The sequence below is a fragment of the Gouania willdenowi genome, chromosome 4, assembly GCF_900634775.1.
Source record: "Gouania willdenowi chromosome 4, fGouWil2.1, whole genome shotgun sequence".
Classification (NCBI taxonomy): Eukaryota; Metazoa; Chordata; class Actinopteri; order Blenniiformes; family Gobiesocidae; genus Gouania; species Gouania willdenowi.
In genome coordinates this window covers 19,904,672-19,923,904 of record NC_041047.1, presented here as the reverse complement: position 1 = coordinate 19,923,904, position 19,233 = coordinate 19,904,672, and the positions used below count along the sequence as shown (strand labels likewise).

General features: G+C 37.6%; 1 protein-coding gene across 1 annotated transcript in view; it reads right to left on the bottom strand.

Moving 5' to 3' along the window:
- The window catches only part of agbl4 (AGBL carboxypeptidase 4), a 336,625-nt gene that overhangs the window by 165,630 nt on the left and 151,762 nt on the right, over window positions 1-19,233 (bottom strand). The window lies entirely within an intron of this gene.

Sequence of the window (19,233 nt, the reverse complement as noted above, 5' to 3'; positions counted from 1 at the left end):
CAATTTCTTCTACTTTCGTCAATAGTTTCTCTCTAGGTTAGAACTATTTATTTAAGAACAAGTCAAAGTTAGTCATTAAAAACAAAGCAGGTACAGTAACACCTTTCATTGCACGCTCACACCTGTGAGTTTTTATAACACTTTTAATCTTCACTGTCAACCTTAAGTTTCTTTTTTCTTTTAATAAGAGCAGCGCTGTATGTCCCGTAGATAGGAATTGGTCTTCATGTTCGTGCAATCATGTGAAATTCATTATTTTGGGGAGATGGGCCACGGACAACAACAAGACAGCGGACCACTGGTTGAAAAGCCCTGAACTACACCTTAACCATTGGACTGAAAACAATCCAAGGGAAATATTTCCAGTGGAACCAACTTTTCACTTCATTTTACAGCATATTCTTGTTATTGTGTAATGGGTTCTTCAACAGCTAATATAATAATTGATTAAAACTGTATACTGTACACTGCGTTTGAATTGTAACACAGCTTAAGAAAAACCCCCAAAAAATAATGTACAGAAAAGTTACTCTTTTTGATTCATAGGACCTTAAGTTGTACCGCAGTTCAAAGAAAACGACATTTATTAAAAAATAAATCAAGGCTAGTCCAAATATAGATCCATTACATGCACTTGCTTGAACACTTAGTGAATGTAGAAAGCTGAGTGTGTAGTGTTGTCATTTTTGTGTGTTGCAGATGTGAATGTTGCTAAACTGCGCCTTGTGAAAAAAGCTGAGTGATCACTGCACCTGGTGGACGATCGATGGGGCCTAGCACAGCACTCCTACAGTCTACAGACCATCTCTGCTTAGACAACATATTTTACATTCTGTTCGTCTTTGTTTCCTGCCCTCCTTTCCTCTCATTAGGACATGGTGGGAAATGCTGTGTGCATTTGTCAGCATTTGCATCAATTCTGCTTTCCCTTTCTTTTGGTCGTTCAATTTTTCTCCAAATAAGTCCTGTCTGCTTAGACAGTTTTATATAAAATAAAAGGAATAGAGCACAAGAAACAGAAATGCAGTGGCGCTGGCAAACTCCCTTTAGTACTAAGGTTAAAAGAAAAAAAGATGATGCTGATGAATGATTGGTAGGATTCAGGTATTTGGAGCTTGGAGTAAGGTGGAATAAGAAGATAAGAAAAAGGAGGCGAACAATGGCAAAACTGGGACTGACACAACTATATAGGGAGATAAAGGGCAGCTGGTGGCGCAGTAGCTAGGGATGGGTCGCGAGCTAGCTATTCTGGCACTAGATCAGATAAAGATGGTATCATGGCGGTGGCAGTAACAGTATCTGATGATCAACAGGCACAACAAACTGCTCTCCTCTAACTCTTAAAGTGCAAACTTCACCGACTTAGTCCTTAGAACTCCAAGGATTCACGCAAAGACTAGTGTTTTATGTCTTCCTTAAGACACTGCATCAATCCCATTTCACAGATGTGAGATGCAGAGTGAGCACATTGCTTCACCCACTTTGCCAAATAGAGCCAGCTTTCCAGGGTCATCCTACACTCCAACCAGCTGGACACATAAACAAAGTAATGAAACCAGGAAAAAAAGGGTGGATTTCTTTTACAAACTCCTTATTTTCCTCCCCACCGGTCCATTGGACGTCATTATGACGGCGTATCTTTAAAGCAGAACATACTGGGAATTAATATACCTGGCAAGGACAAAACACCAACACAACAATGTACACTTGTACGACCACCTTCACGCACTGGTGCAATGCGTTGGTGCCAGCCCTCCAAGGTGCAGGTTAATTGAAAAATATGACACCTCGCCTTTTTACATACTTTTTCATTTGACTGTACCAACTCATGCAATCCCAAGTCTCTGTTTTTTTTTCTCTCTCTTTCTCTCTAGTGGCCAGTGGCCAATGTGTATGACCTTGCCGGGGACTGGAATAGTCCTAGCTATTGATTTTAATTACTGCTGCTTGTCCCATTGCAGCGGTTAGCAACTGGAGAAAATAGTTCTGTGACTTGTCCTGGAAAATGAATACCGAGAAAGGCAGGAGAACTAACCGAGCTTGTGTCTCTTTACTTTAGCTACCAGTCACACACAAACAAACAGCAGAGGAAAAAAAAACACCAAATCTTCAGCACATGTGGAGCTATGCACATATTCATTTTTATCTGAGCGGTGACTGCTCCTGCTTGGCAGCTGGCAATTTGTTTTATCAAAATGGTGCCTCTTCACTGCCCATCTCTTGGCGTGCAACAGTGCTGTCGCTCCAAAACAGAATTATCAACGTGTGGGAAGAGGAAAATAATGGAGACGCTTCCTCTATATGATAACATGCACACGCACAGTTTTACAAGTCAGTGACTACACTGACACACACAAACAGAGATATGCAAAGAGTCACATACTGAAACGACGCTGAAAACTTCAACCCAATGTAAACTGCATGAAGGTCGTTACCTTCACAACCAGGCATGAGACAATTCAACCACCAGAATGTCTCATCCCAGCCTCACTGAAAGCAAAGTCAGTGAAACAAACAACCATCAAAGGCTGAAATAGGATGAAAAACAGAAAAAAAAGAGACAAGGAAAGAGACAAAGTCAAAGAGAAAGGTACACAGAAACAGACATGAGGGGACTACATAAAGGGATAATATCATACAGCTAGCATGCAACCTTTAGTGAGGAGTCACTTTGCTTGGCAGAGCTTTTCTACTTCTGAGCTGTTGGTAAGCACAACCCCCCCCCCCCCCCCCCCCCCCCGCTCTGATTTTGATGGCATCACGGTTTCTCTGAAGTTTTGAGATGAAGACTCATAAATTGGTAGCTTTCAAGCAGACGACATCTTGTCTATATTTCAAAATCATTCGACCATAGAGGACACGCCAATCATGACGGCTCTGAGCACTCTCAAACAAAGACAAAGGTCCAATGACCAGGCACAAAGACCCACACAGATTCATCGACCCATTTTAATTGACTTTATTGCTGTTGTCACTTTTAGCTTGTCTAACATTTAGACTGTCAAATGTTAGGAAGGTTAAATGTCCTCCAATATGCCTGTACAGCTGTCATGCACATATCCTCAGCAGCTCATTGGAAGTAAGCATTGAGTCCGTTTGGCAAATGTTTTTACATTGAATGCCATATTTCTTCACTCTCTTTTTGTTACTGAGCCAATGACTGAGAAGACAACATTTCCTAGCTCAGGATAATTAGTCCAGATGTTAGATAGGCTTATTGTGGCTGCATATTTTTCATTTTGCATACCAAATAAAGTACAAAACAACCTTTAAATGATCTCTGGACTGTCATACATGTTGTTATATGTATGCATGCAAGTACATTTGTGTGTAAATGATAAAGTGTGTATACTTACAGAATCATCCATCTTTTTTGGATGCAAATCAAGTTGCTACTAAGCTTTCTAGGGACACTGTTACTAGGCAACATGTGCTTGTTGTGAGATTTAGTTGGCTTGCAGTTTATCATACTGTATGAGGCCATGCAGTATATCTATTAGACTGCAGCTTTATAAGATCATGCCCTTTGATCAAGAATAACCTCCACAGCCAGATAACCCAATGCAAAGCAAGACGCTATGGGATGTAATTTGGCCTCTCAACTGTGGCAGACTCAGTAAAGCCCTAATTTTCACCATTTAAGTGGGTAATCAGAATTTCTTGCTGCAGCCTGTAGATGAGCATTGCTGTGAGGGCTGATGAGGTGAAATAAGCAGAGATTAATGCTACTGGTAGAGCCTTCCAGGAAGGAGGCCATAACACTTGTGAGTTATGGACTTTCCTGTAACAAGATGGCTGTGAGTTGCTCACCTGTGGAGACAACAGACTGCTAGCAGCCTTCTCAGGTCAGAAACGGCTCTTTGATGAGGTTGAAACACCACACAATGACACACTCTCACCAGAAGAGCTGCATCAAAAGACCCAGGAGGTGCCCTTCCATCAGGAGGCTTTTTACACAATGACTCCTTTCAAAGACACTGTGAAGAGCAGTGCTATCGCAAACCTCTTTCATAGTCAACAAATACAATTCAGGTTAACCAAATCTGCTCTGTCAATAAAAAATGAACACAGCAAGTCTTCAGTGCTCTGATTACACAGGCAACATATGTAAAGTACAGGTTTTGCTTCATCCAAATAGCTCCCCTTTGCTCTTAATCCAGGCTGTATGCACATATATTTACACTTTGAGCAACAGCCGGGTTCTATTTGTGTGCAAAATATTTTCCTCATTAATTTGTTGCTTTTAAACCCTTTTCTTTAGTAGCTTACATCTCTGCATCAATTCACCATGTACTTTGTGCTTGTGATGTTCTTTTTAACTGTTTTCTTTGAGTGTTCAATAACCTCTTCAAGGAGAAAACAAATCCTTTCATTGCTAAGCAGCAGTGACGTGCAGTCAGGAGAGGCAGGTGCAACAAATGTAAAAAAAAACAAACTATTAATGATCAAATAAAAATATTCTACTGATCTGTGCAATAAATGTAATTTCTGTTTGATTCCAAAACATTTCAATCATTTTTATGCTTAAAATCGCTGAATTAGCAATATTTTCTCTGTGGGAGGCGACTCGCCTGAGGCGAGGACGCAATCCCAGATCCAGATTGTGCAATCCTTTACAAACTGGGTTGAGTGTATGCATTTTTGCTTTCTAACTATTTGTCACCAATGTAATGTTTGTAGACACTTTTATTATACATCCTCACTTTCCATAGAACAGGTAATGTAATTCACGTGTGTTTATTACATATTTGCTCTTGTTGATTTGACATAAAACTGCACTAAAAAAGGATGAGGTGAGGCAGTCAGTACCTCTGCCTCAAATGAAGGGGGTGTGTGTCACGAAGCGTGAGGCTAATAATGCTAAGAGTTTATGAAGAAGAAGAAAAAGTCCAAGTTTGTTTGTTTATCATTTTTTCCTGTGATTGCAAAAAGGAAGGAGGAAGATTTTATATCCCTGGCAGTAATCTCTATTCCAAAAGGCAAAATCAAAGGGGAAAACAAGTGCCATGTTATTTACGAAATATCATGCAACTCCTGCAATAACACATACATCTGGGAAACAGGAAGTCCATTTCACACAAGGAAAAAAGAACATCAGAAGGAATGCGAAAAGGAAACGGCAACACGACTGACAAGATCGCAAAAAGAAACAGCACTACAGGAAAACCTCAAATCTGCAATATCAGACCACTGCAAGAGAAAAATACACATTATGGATTGGGACGGGCTCGCCGCAACGCTGGTTTGGTGTGGGCGTGGCTGGCCCGGTGGATCTGACAGCTCTGCTGGGAGTGGTACACGTGCCAGCTGTCAAAATCTACGGGCTGACACGTCACACACTGTGAGACGCTTCTGAGGAAGGCGAGAGACATTGCCAAAACTGTCAAGAAAAAAGGTAAAGAACAACATCTACTCCTACACTTATGTCTGGAAAAAAGAACCAAAAAACGTCTCTATTGAGACAGAGAGACTTTTAAAACGAAAAGAACACAAGGATGACTTTTACAACAAAGTCACGGAGATTTTTGTCAAGGAGAATAGGCGAATGGACTTAATTTACAAGTAAAGGTAAAACATTGAATACACGACAGTTTTATAGTGTTATTTAGTATGAATTGTGGAACTGCAATGGAAAATGAAGAAAACATTGCCAAATATGTCTGTGTGTGAGTGTCTGTGTAATAATGTTGATATGATATATAAAACACAACCAGTAGTCAATGAGCAACCTGCCAATTGAATGGTGAATTTAAGCTACTCTATAAATGGGTTCATACATTTGTAAATCTGACTCTAAAAAAGTCAGTGCCTCACCAGCTGTGCACAGACCTCAAACCAATAAACTTTCTTTGGCTCACCTTAAATCTTTTAAAATGTGGGAGGATGCTTATTACTTTAACATTCACAGCAGATAGCTACTTATGTTACCCTTTTGGAATAAAAGTGGTGCAAAATATACACAAATACAAATAATGCAGTGAGATAATTTGTATAAGGGAGGTTTATAATAAATAAATTATTACATTCATTTTCTCATTGACGTAATATTTAAGCACTTATGTACTCATTTCTTTAAAATGTAATCACACCTATAAAAGGATAAGTCTGCCAACATAATGTAATGTTACCCTGTCTGTCATTATCAGACCTTACAGTACACATATGTTCTCCTACATATAAATCCATACCAGACATTCTACTGGCATTGCTGTCAATACCGTTTGAGGGCATGAATTTCTTTCATGATTTCATCTTTTGTCAACATAAAACTACATATTGTTTCTCAAAATCAGCACTCTTTTGTGTAAATAATCTAAAAGTATGCAAACAACTAATCTAAAAAAAAAACTATCGCCGTTGCCACAACGTGAGCTACCACTCTCAGCTACAAACTGCACCGTTGTCTCAAACAGACATTATGTAAGATGCAAGAACTTTTTTTAAATGAGCATTTTAGACTGGTCATTGCATTCACACAAGTAATAAGGTGGATAATCAAAGGAATTGTATAAAGATTGTACATGCTGAGTCTGCAGGTAGCTAGCTAGCTAGCCGGCCTCTTTTCGGCAGCTGGGCAATTAGCTGAAAGTATGGTAAGCCAACCCTTACCTTTGGGACGCCAGGTCTCAAATGGGTTAACTTAACTTAACAGCAGGTGCTCCACTGTCTGGAGTGATGAAGAACAAAAAGTGGGAGGACCAAAAGAAAAAGAAAAAAAACAGCAACTGCCAAAAAAATGTGCTATTAAAACTAACAACAAAACAAAACAATATAAGAATGATCTCAGTCTTAAGATAATGGTGAAAGTTAGAGTGACGGCCAGTGAGAGTGCAAAAGGATGGTGGTCAAAAATAGAGATAACACAATACGCCTATAAGTGTGTGATGAAGCATTTTCCAGATTGCAACATGATATTCCCATCTGTGTGTGGACAGTTGTGTGTGGGTCTGCAAGCGTGTGTGCGTGCATGCGTGTGTGTTAAGAAAAAAATAGACCGTCTGGCACCGGGTCAGAACTATGATGTCACACAGAGACACACAGAAGATAAACTACATAGATAGAGTTTATATATTATGGGCATCTACGTAGGTTTCAGTTACTGATAATGTGATCATTAAAACTACTTTTAGCTTTTATTTACCATGTTCAAGACTGAATTCAATGAACGTAAATCTAAGGTGCTCATTGATTTGATTTTTTCTGTTTTATGAAAGAGTTCAAAGTGTATGACTGCTGGTCCAAGTTGTAGTGCTGGAGTTATTCAAACAAATCAAGCAATTGCAATATGCAGAATATACACAATAAAAAAGATATTGGAATAGATCATATTTACTCCTGTTTAAAACTGTTAATTGCCTTTAGGATGAGTAGGTAGGGTAGGGTTAGTTACCAATGAATTAGCAAGTAATTAAGAAGTGAAACAAAACAAATGAAAGCATTACCAATCTATATACAGTATATATTTTTTTCTTTTGAAAATTCTAAAAATGTAATGAGTAAAGGTAAATACTGAGAAGGAACTAAAATATAAGTGATGCAACTGTTCTCTCCTAAATTGAGTCTATCCTAGTCTTCCCGTCTTGGCCCTCTCTGAGGGACCTACTGGCCCTGGCACAGAGATGCCAGCCTGTCTGCCCACATTTCCCTTGGTACATCAAGGCAGCTGTGGAGCTGTCTGCACTGTCCCTTCCTCTAGTATATCACACATGCACACTCACTCACATTGGTTGTAACCATGGTAGTGCTTTGGTGGCAGGGCCCACAGGAGCAGAGGACTGAGGGGAACTGGGAGGTGAAAGCTCACGGTGGTGCGGGGAGAAAAAAAAGAGGAGTGCTTGGGCTCCGAGACAACCAGATGCTGCCAATTAACTTCACCGGTCACCTCAGGGCTGTGGGGACACAGTCTGGCACCTGTGCCACCTTTACCAACCAGCACAAACTCACAGACAAGGAACTCACATTGTCACGTCGTATGGTGGACGGTACAAAGATGGCTGCATGTGCATGAGATGAGACAGGGGCCTATGAGCATGGTGTGCTGTGAATGTTGAACCCTCAGGTACAGTTTCTATTCACCTCAATATCAACCATGCATGGAGTTTATTTGTAAATGTTCCTTGGGGTAAAAAAAAAAAACAGGCTGCAATTATTTAGTTTATTCAGTCTGATTTCCCTACACTTTTATATATTTGCAGCAACCAGAGCAATGCTATCCTTCAAGGATGGTGGACTTAAAACTATACAGAGCACTTTATGCTGCTGTTGTTGACGTAATGGTTTACAAATGTAATTCAGTGGCTGCTACATGATAGTGATGAAAATTAATCCCTCAATATTTTGCACAATCACCATCCAGACCATTACAGCCAACACACAATACACACCTGATCAGAGGTAAAAGCAACAGATTACAAGTACTCACGTTACTGTAATTGAGTTGCTTTTATGGATACTTGTACTTTTTTTTGAGTATATTTCCTAAATCAGTTATTTCACCTGTACTTAAGTATGTTAAACATAAATCATTCATTTGTGTGATTTTATTTAAAAAGGAACATTTTGACAAAATTATTGTACATTTTGACAAAACATTTATTTTATACAGATGCCTTTGTGCAAAATAAATTAAGTTCCAATTATGCAAGATTTGGTCTCTTCCTTTTTAAGTTCATACATGAGATGTTTACTGTAACTATTAACTTTCACTTTGAGTACTATTTCATTGAGCTTCTTTTTACGTGCACGTGAGTATTTTAATATATGACTTACTTGTACTTGTAGTATAATTTCAATCAAGTAATAGTACTTCTATTTGAGTAGGATATATCAGCACTTTTTACACCCCTGCACTTGACAACACATTATTTTACACATTTATACAAACAGACATTTAGGAGTAAATAATCAACAATTATTAATGTTATATGTAATATTAAAGCTCACAAAGAAGATGCATGCAACAGCTGAAACAAATAAAGTGTTTAACGCTGACTCTGGTCTGGTCAGAGTTTTGGGTTTAATTATCCATCAGTGAAAGTGGTATCAGCCGATACCGATCACCACATAAGGATTCCATGATAAATATAAAAATTCTTGTTGAATCAAACTAGACAACACTGTATCCCAAAAATAAGAAGGTATCATACGTTTTCCAACTCTTCTTTATTGGTAGATAACGTTGCACTCTACTCCCTGTGCTTGGATATTGACTAAAGTTTGTAATTCAACAAAGTAGTAGCTTGTCATGTATAACTATTAGGGATGTCCTGATACAACTTTTTAACTTCCAATACGATACCAATATTGCAGCCTTGCGTATTGGCCGATACCGATATTGATCCGATATCAGCACGAATCATACATACTTTTATTATTATTACTTTTATTCGTTTACATTGGTATGTTGACACTTATTTACAGAAATGTTGCACTAAAATAGTGTCACTGTTCATAGGACACTTTTTCCATTTATTGTCTTTCAGAGAATAAAAATTTTATTTTTATTTTTTTTTCCTGTTATGTCAGATTATAGTAGATTGATTTCTGACCAATATGTCGATAATCGCAATATTGCCATATCGTAAGATAATTGTTAGCTTTGCATAATATCGTATCGTGAGGTACCCAGAGGTTCCCACCCCTACTCAGCAACAATAAGATTTTTAAATGAAGATGAAATGATTGAATAAGGCACAAATAAAACGTGTTTTTGTTGGCTACAGTGTTTGACCGCTCTAGAAAAGATTAGTTTTAAAAGTCTGTATGGTACAAAAATAAAACTTTGAGACAAACAGGAAAACATTACCATTGTGTTTCAAAAAGACAAATGTGTAGCTCAAGATATTTAAGACTATCACTTTCATTGAATGACGGATGTCAAATAGGAAAAAAAATCACCAAACAAAAACAAACAATAGTTTCATCACTCATAGTATGCTCTCACACACACGCACACACACTGAGCTCGTTCCTTCACTGCTCTGAGTGTCAGATGACTTGTCATGGAGCTAAATGCGAGAATATTTTAGTGCCAATCGAAAGACGAGGAAAGGGAGAGATGGGTAATAGAGAAAAAAAAATAATGAAATAGAAATTGCTCCATTACACTGGAGGGGTAAATCATCCTGATGCTGAAGATCACACAGTGGCATTTACACTATATTTGTGCACAGATTCTGACGTGATTCACCCAGGTTCTGTCTGTGCTGTTAAATGTACTCTTGTGAGCTGTTACACACACACACGCACACACACACAAACATTGATCATGTGAATTCAGGCATGAGAACAGCTGAGAGGCTGGATCAATGTGGGGCTCTGGTGATTAGCCCTAATTGAGGAAAAAGAGCAATGGGAACAAAGAAACATTATGACCTTTTCCCTGTCTGCACATCCAGCTCGCTAATAAGACACGTTCACAGAATATCATACTGACCAGAAACGTCTAACTACATGAAAAGAGCCTTCTCACTGGAACCGTATGTAAATGGGATGTGAAAAGAGAAAAACAAACCCTGCAGATAATTGACTATCGTTGCATTGTTTTTCTCCTGTGTTGAGTCCCTGCTGATTATATTATCAGAGAGGAAAAGGTTCATGTTTGATGAAAACACTACAGAGATTTAGATCCTGGTGCGGTAGAAAACTTTATCCTTTCATTGTCTTTCAACCTCCGTGACAGCCCGTCTGTACTTGTTCATGTCTGTCTGTCCATCCTCTGAAAGGTCCTCCCACTGTGTGTCCGTAGATGTTTGATCGGCTGTCAGTCTGTCAACCTTTTTCCACACAATTTAAAATGACATTTGAAAAGCCGGTTGACTAAACTGTTGTTCATTGAAATAGATAAACTATTTCCACCAGAGTGCAAAAAAAAAAATACATATATATATATTAATCCAACTATTATAATATTGCAAACAACATTGAGTCTTGCAATTAGGGCTGGGCAATATGAACCAAAAATCTTAACTCTATATTTGTTCTCGAAATGGCAATATATATCAATCATAGGGATGTCCCGATATAACTTTTTCATTTCCAATATGATACCGATATTGCAGCCTTGCGTATCGGCCGATACCAATATTGATCCGATATCAGCATGAATCATACATACTTTTGTAAAATTTTTTCTTTAATAATAAAAAAAAAAAAAATAATACTTATTTTGTAGTGTGGAATGTATGAATCAAGTGATGTTACTCAAACAGAGAACAATAGTCAGCAACAGTAGGTTTGAGAAAAACTGACCCATTTATTATTAACCAATTGGTTACAAACATTTTAACCTTCAACATAATATCTACAGTATTCTACAATTGAATAAAATAAATTAAAAATGAATTGAAAAAAAATAAAAAATCAGAAATTTGAATCCGATATTCGTTTTCAGGCTGATATCGGACCGATATCTGATATCGATATCAGATCAGGACAAACCTACTGAATAAAGTCTTACCAGAAAGACAATTCTAAATTAAATTTGCTAATGAAAAATGTGACAGCATGTGTGAGTGAGTTCTGGATTAGGATGCACTCAGCAATACATCTAACTGTGCTTTTCATGCTGTTCTGAGAAGTAGCAAAAATATAGTGACTCCTAAAACAAGTATTTTAACACAAAATAAAACATAACATAAAAATATATTATAGGTAATATTTGAATTTTCTATATCACCAAAATAGGCAACTCAATATATCTTGAATCTCGATATATTGCCCCGGCCTACTTACTATATCCAGTTTTATGTCCATAAAATCATTGTTTCCAACATTTAATTATTCCTGAGGTTTTGTCCCATTGTCAACTGGAGCTAGAATGTGTTACCTGTACTACAGTAGTTATACTTACAAAATCAAGCTTGTTTAATGTATTGCCATAAACCAAAGGTGTGCACAGACTTTCAAAAGAATTAGGAGCAACAAGCAACTGTTAATAAATGGCTGGTCGACATGAGAATGTTTGTTTACTATTATTTACTTCAGATATATAACAAAAAAAAACAACAGAAAAACAATCAACAAATCATAAACATAAGAACATGAAGGCATAAAAAAAATAATAATGCATTTATTGTATTTTTTTTCCCATTATACATTTGAAAAGGGAGTGGAAAGAAGCTTAAAAACTGTAGAAGTGAAAGTTTATCATCAACATCTAAGAGAAATTGAGCCTTGCTGGAGATGAACACTTACAATTAGAGATGCAGATGGTAAATTATCCTTAAATACCTGAAGAAAATAAAATGCATTAGTTCAGATTGTTTGGAGCTTGCAGTGTAGCGTTTTTTATTGGATTACATTTCTGAGCAAAGCCTATGACTTCTTCATGCCTTACATTTTTATTTTGCCCTCACACAACAATACACACACATATACACACAAAGCGATTATCACCAAAGGTACGCACGCCTGCTTGTAGCTGCTCCCACAGGAAACCTCTCAGTACACCGTCTTCCCTTCTCATTTTTCATTGTCTGCTTATATATGATGCCCCATGTGAGTGCACTGACTTTCATTTAACCCCTTACCAAAGGCATGCACCAACACATACACTTACATGTATGTACCAAGCCCACTCCTCTGTTTTCTCTTCCTCCCGATTCTGCAACACATGCACGTCTACAAAAAGTCCCTGCCTATGTTTCATTGCAGTGGATAACAGGAGGTTATGAAGGTGTGTCGCTTTCATTGAGCATCAACACTGTGAGGAACCAGTGACTGCATAAAGCCATGTCCCTATGCACATAGTACTCTAGGATAGAGAGAATAACTGTTTTATCTTATACTGTCGGTAACGCACACGATTTACAAATAGTTCTTTGCAATGCACGTTGTTATTGATTGATTTGAAGAAACTGTTTTGAAGAAAGAAGAAGCAGCTCTGAGACAATAGTAGACACATGCACACATTCATGTATCTATCTATCTATCTATCTATCTATCTATCTATCTCTATAATGGGATGTAGCGGTTAAGGAAGCAGTATTGTAATTGGCAGAGTTGTAAAGAGTATAGTTATCTCCTATTCAAGTAGAAGTACTGTTACTTGATTGAAATTGTACTAAAGTACAAATACAACTAAGTCATACATAAAATACTCAAGTACAGGTAAAATATATCTCAATTAAATAGCAAAAGTAAAAGTTATTAGTTACTTTCATGTTTATTGTCGGTTCCCTTGCATACAGTGAACATCTCATGTATAAACTTAAAAAGGATAAGACCAAATCTACCACAATTGGAACGTCATTTATTGTCCATAAAGGCATCTGTATTAAATAAAAGGTTTGTCAAAATGTACAATTATTTTTAAAATAAAATAACACCAATTAATTAAATTCAAAATAAATAAATGATCAGGCTCCAAGTATAGCGACATTCATGAACTCTAAAACTGAGAAATTAACCTCCATTCAATGCAGTTTTGGAGAGATGCATTACGTTTATTCTGATTGGTCGGCTATGATGTGATGCATTTGATTGTTGTCTGGTCATTTAATTTTTTTGTAGTTTCGCAATGTGTTGATAATTTTAATACAAAAAATAATAAGTTACACAGTAACGATTGGGTGTAGAAATGTGATGAATTAATGTAATTATTTTAAAATGTACTGAAGTACAAGTGCAATTACTGATTTAGAAATATATTCAAAAAAGCACAAATTCCCATAAAAGCAACTCAATTGCAGTAACGTGAGTACTTGTAATTAGTTACTTTCACCCTTGGTAATCGGAGGGTCACCAGTTCAAATCCAACCTGGTCCATCACTGTGGGATGTTGAACCAGTCTCTTAACCCTAACTGCTTGTGCTGGTCATCGCTTTGGATAAAATTGTCAGCTAAAAGAAATATTATTTGTAAATATGGATGAGAAAATCATGCCGCGATCTGAACAGATTTTAGTTTTACGTATATTGTGATAGTAAAAGATTGCAATGACACACAATTGCATCATTTATCAGTACAAAATATACACAATAAAAGGAGTGTTGTAAAATTTGAAAACACATTTTTCTGATACAATGTCTAGTTGTATTTGCATGCCTATAGAAACAGATGGTGCTATACTTTTCATACCCGTCTCTTACAGTAAGCATGTAATGCTGCATCTATTGCATGCGTGTAAGCGTTTCTGCATGTGTGCACTGATTGATGCCTTTTAGGCGCAGCAGTGATTGAAACAGCTCTTCACCATAAAGCTGTCGTGCATGTGATGGAGTCGCAGGTTCATTTTATGCATCACACCTGTCCCCTTTCCTCCACGCGCTGACACCCAATCAAATAGGAAAATAGGTGTATTTGTTTTCCTGGCCTTGAGAGGATGGTGGGCTGTATCTTTATATTTGAGTGTGTGGTTGGGCGTTGTGTGCATTTTTTGTGTGTGTTGACGAGAAGGGGTTGAAATAAAGAACCAGAAAATGACACATTGGGATGATAGACCTGACAAATATAGAGTCGAGATGGACGACCACTTAGCTATTAGCCATGAACAACCTCAACAGTACAGGATTTTATGGTCTCACTCTTGTACATCACAGAGATACACTCAAGCACACAGTGGTGGAAAAAAATAATTACGTGCAATTACTCAAGTGTTGCACTGAAGAGAAATTTCAGGGTACTTGGTTTAAGTATGTTCATTTTACAGTACTTCATACCTCCAAGAGTCATCTATTCGGCTTTTCACGGGTCATCTAAGCAAGTCAATAACTAAATGTACCTAGTATTAAAAGTCAAGGGAAATATACCAATACAGCAACTCCACACACATACTACCAAGGCTGAAACGTATCTGGTAAAGTTTATTACACCATCCATCTTAAACTTAAACCACGTACCATTGATCCATTGTTTAAGAAAAGATAAGATAAAGCAGGGTACACATATAAAGATTTTCTCAATCTGAAGAGATGTTTTATCTGTTACAGACCCCACACACATAGAACAGTTTTGATGATACTCTGATAATCACAAGTTCCTCTTAATCATGGTTTCCTGTCCTACTTGAAAAAGGTCGGAGCTCCTACTCGGTAGAGTTGGGGAAAAAAAATCTAATATTTGCAATATTTTGACATGCTGCGGCTGAACTCATCTGAACTCGGGGATCGGAATTTTCAACTCGGAAATGCAAGGTTCCAAGTTGTCTTGAACGCAGCATTGCGTGTTTCTTTATTTATTTACTTTCAACCTTGTCTGCACATGCTGTCAGTCTGTTGTGTCTTAATTGGCTACATTCCATTCCACATCACAGGGTCATGAGGCAGAGAGTTGTCGGATTTTCACGAGTTCTGATCGAAAATATTAAACAATATTGAATAAGTCAACACGACTCGTTGAGGAGCCAATGATGGGACAAATTCAGACCACAGGATAATCTTTGATCAGGAAGGGGGACAATCAGGACAAAAACAGTCTGATTGTCTTTATGTGTACTCCGCTAAAGATAATATGGCACAGGTAGGATATAGTAAATCAATCATCATGTCAAAGAGGTGTTGCCACTGCTACTGTTAAATACCAGATAGTTTAACAACCTACAAACATCTATGGCGGGTGTATTTACTTTCCTCCATCATTCCAAGAAGTAAGTACAAATGTGCCAATCGAAAAAAAGAAACAAAAATTAAACCCTTCCCTTAAAAATGTATGGTGCATCCACTGGTTATATAATTGAAGAAGATAACAACACTGTTGCTCAGTCAAAGAAGATATTATGGTTGAATTAAAGTGCGTAATGCTACATAATAGGTTGGTTTTGTTTGGCTCCTTTAATTACCACCTTACTCCTAATTGCACATCTCGGTCTTGGAAGGGTTTTTACTCCTCCAGCATGGGGGAGACGTCCCCTGATGAAGATAATAGGACTTATCCTTGAATGTGTTATCTCTAATCTTCCTAACACAAACACAAATGGTGACTTTTCTCAGATATTCTATTCTACGAAAAGGCTTCAAAACCAAACTTAAACCATCTTTATAAACAGCCAAACTTGCACAAACATATGACACGAGCAAGATGCTGTAGAATCTAAGGCTGGCAAGACAAACGACATTCATTCCTACTCAGTGCCTTTAATCAGCCTGTGATAATTAACGCCACACTCCATTGGCTAAACAAATATCTTTGTCAAGGTGCTTATTGCTGTACAAGGTCTTCTTCTGTTTTCATAGACAGGATAACAAGCACACCTTAATTACCTTAATTTTGCCTAGTTTAATGATAGACTTTACCCTGTGCCACGCATCACATCCCCCCCTACCTCCCTCCCACACACTTCTTTGGTCTGTTTTCCACCTTAGCAATAAGTACAGTATATGAAATATCTTATCACACCTGGTCAGAGGGCAGCAGCACTAACATCAGACTTTAATAAAGTGAACAACCTTGTGGGATAGCAGAAAGGATAGATTAAGTTTGCCTTCCCTACTGGCAGAAGCAGCCACCTCTGTAGGGTTTCTTATCTTCCTATACTTAATTACTGGCTTTAATTCTAACATTCTATAAAATGACCCCTCACCACGATGAGACAAGCTGGTTTAATTAAACAAATGAATGTGTTGCTTATCGAGTCAGATTAGGGCACTCGTTTGTCACGGTAACGGTTAAGGATGCTGCAGGTGATCATGGTATCTAAGGCTCGACCCTTGCTCTGCCACACACAGGCGACAGAGCAACAAATGCTATCAGACCTCTGAATTTGCGGCTGTACAGATAAAGAAGACACAAACAAGGCCATTAGACACAGTAAAGGTGACTACTTAGTCACACTGTAATCAGATGAGCTTCCGAACAGAGTTTATTATAGTGATAAGGTTGATGGAAAAGTAGAGGAGGCAGAAAAGAGACGAGCGTTAGGGGACAAAAAGGAAAACAACCCAAAAATAGCCTCCAAGCTATCCCCAAAGTCACTGACAGTGGCCAGCTTGTTTATGGTAGTTAGTTACATGACAATATTTTAGATTGGGCCGTGAGTTTCTGCGCAGCATTGCATGACCAAATTTAATGGGGGAAGTGTCAGAGAAGCCATTAAATCAGCAGGGGCACACATAGCCTTATTACATATAGCTGTTGGCTGCTAATGTGTATTAGCAGGAGACAAAGAAAGAAAGGTGAAGATAAGTGATTTTGCAGTAACTAGCTAAGTAGGACAGAGGAAGGAGGGAGCGTATTTGGGAGAGCGAGAAAGAGAAAAGAGACCAGGATTGTGTGGAACTTTAAAGTCTGAGGGTGAGAACATTTTAGACATTTCAGAGTTCTCTGTCTTTGCTGTTAAAGGTACCAACTGTAACCTTTACTTATGTTCTTCATCAATCTGTCAAAATGTAAGTCTCAAGCACTGACATTGCTATCCATCTGCAATATGTTTCGATATTGACTTCACTAAAACTGTGTTTAATGAGGGAGTTTGTAAAAGATTGAAACAGAACTGCCGAAGCGTTTCAAAACAGAGAGCACAAAAACAAAGTGACTGCCAGTGTTTTTTGTATCTTAATAATTTAGCGAGGATTGAAGGCTGCTCTTGGCAAAAACATATGAGTATGTTGTGTTTGTGTCTGTCAGCAGGAACATTTTGAAATGTATTTTCTAATGTGAGGGAAACATCTAGCCAAGCCAAAAATTCCAAAATGCACATTAACACAAATTAGCTTTCATTATCTATTTATGATTTTGTAAAACTGTCAATGGCGCTTCAATCAAACAGCAACTCATATTAAGGTCTAACTGACTAAAGTGTGTCACTCTTTGCCAGGCCATGTTTAGCATTTAAAAAGATTAAAGGCATTGAGGCAAGTCTTTGACAGCACTCGTAAACTCTTGGCTTGATGAGTGTTCAAGCTTGTAAACGGCCTACTGTTTCTTGATTGTAAAGACCTTCACAGTGTTTTAGTAGCTGAGTAGTCAAAGTGTTGTGTTGTAAAGTGATTCAGAAGTTTGTGGTGGGTCTAATACTGTATGTTGTGTAGGGTAACCATATTTTCATTTCTAAAAAACTTGCCCAACGTTGGCATTCTCAGCAAGTATTCATCGTTTACTTTGATATACCTTGTGATCAAAATATACAATATACAGTTAATAGATAAATATCAGTAAGTAGTTATCCTATGTAAAGTTTAAATAACTTAACAAAATACTTTCTCTTTATAACAAAGACTTAAAAATAATCTCTATTTCCTCCTTGGAAGAGGTAATATTTTCACCTGCTCTGGTACTTTAAGTACATCAAAATGTATTTAAAGATAGAGGATAATGAGTATTGATCATCAGCCTATCATTTTATTCACAGTGATTGAATTGTATCGCAACTGATTCCACCTATTGCTTGGATGCAATTGAAGTGTGAATCTTAATTAAAGCAAAGGATTTTTTTTAAAACTGCGACTTTCAGGTGGTGCAAGAGGCAATTCAGCTGATTGCACCAACAAATTGGCCAATGATTTGGAAAATAGAATACACGAGAGTACATTGAAAGACATTGTTCACTAAATGACGAGATCTGTCTAACGTCCTGCCTTTTCAATTATCTTCCTCGATTATAATTACACGTGTGAAGGTCCAGGGAATAGTCACTGCTGTGCTGTACTACAGCAGTATGGAAGCAACTTCATGTGAAATTGGATGGAGCTAAAATACAAGTTTTAGTTTAGGGATACAATCTAATCACATTTTTTTGCTTTATATTTAACTGGTTTGGTTTATTAGTGTCGCACTACTAATGCAAATGTTTGTAAAACAACAACAGATATAGGTGTAAGGACAATTGTGATCTTTTTCTCACAATTGTACTATACTGTAAGTTTTGTTCCTGAAGATAATGGGCCTTTTCTGTGATCCGCCTACATAATGTATACTTTAATAATCACCGTAATGAAATTCTTCTCTACATTTTCCCCAAGGGGTAGCAGTGGATACCTGGATATTGAATGAGACAAGGGGCTTGGACTTGTAGTGGAGCCTACCCCAGGTTTCACTGGATGCACAGCAGGCTTCCCATCTGAATAGGATTCTAGTCAATTATACGGATGACAGAAAAGTTACAGGTTACCAGTAAGACCAACATCTACCCCTGTGCATTAATGCAGAAACAATACTGTATTTATGGGAAACTTCTTCAGAAGCAACCAAGAACTTAAATGAAAAAATAAATAAAAATCTTTTGATTTTGTGTTATCGACATTGTTATCTAAAATGAGTTATTTCCTGTCAACAAGCAGCTGGCATCCCGTTGATAAC